At 41.5% G+C, this 650-nt stretch overlaps 1 protein-coding gene across 1 annotated transcript in view; it reads left to right on the top strand.

Moving 5' to 3' along the window:
• Isoc1 (isochorismatase domain containing 1) overlaps positions 1–650 on the top strand; it is a 19,836-nt gene that overhangs the window by 8,856 nt on the left and 10,330 nt on the right. The window lies entirely within an intron of this gene.

The raw sequence follows: 650 nt of genomic DNA on the forward strand, positions 1-650 counted from the left end.
GGTCCAGGCTGGGGTGTTCCCCTGAACCATCATGCCATGCCACAGGCCTAGTATAAAGAAAGTTTATTGGGAAAGGGATGGGGAAGGAGTAGAGGCAGAGAAAGAGGGAGAGAAAGACAGAATGGGGAGGGAGAGGGAGAAGGAGAGGGTGAGTGAGTTTGGGTAGCCAAGCCGTCCAGCAGCCTGCCTGGTGCTACACAAGCTGTTGCTAGATTGCAGATGGGAAGCTTGGAAATTTAACACTCACTTTTCCTACTAATTCTTTAGTTTTCCTGACAAGATTTAATTTCCTGATAATGTTTAAGAATTCCCTCTTGTGTGTCCCTTTCCCAGCGCCCTTTCCTTTCCCAGTGTCTCATTTACTGCTCTCCAGAAGTCACCCTTGCAGGTGACACCTTCAGACCTTCCTTCATCTTGATAGCAGTGATTTTGTATTTTCTGTGAATCCACTTGTCTTCTGTTTGTCTTTACTTCTGTGTTTCACAGTCTCTGCTACAGATGATTTTCTTTTCAATTGTTGCTTTCCTTAAGTGAGTTACTTTAAAATTTAATTCCTGTCTGTAATACCATCATCATATTTACATTTTAGTGCAAATATTTTTCTGATTTGAAGGTAACAATAACATTAAGTAAATACTCTTAAATACACC

The sequence above is a fragment of the Mastomys coucha genome, unplaced genomic scaffold (genome assembly GCF_008632895.1).
Source record: "Mastomys coucha isolate ucsf_1 unplaced genomic scaffold, UCSF_Mcou_1 pScaffold13, whole genome shotgun sequence".
In the NCBI taxonomy this organism is placed as follows: Eukaryota; Metazoa; Chordata; class Mammalia; order Rodentia; family Muridae; genus Mastomys; species Mastomys coucha.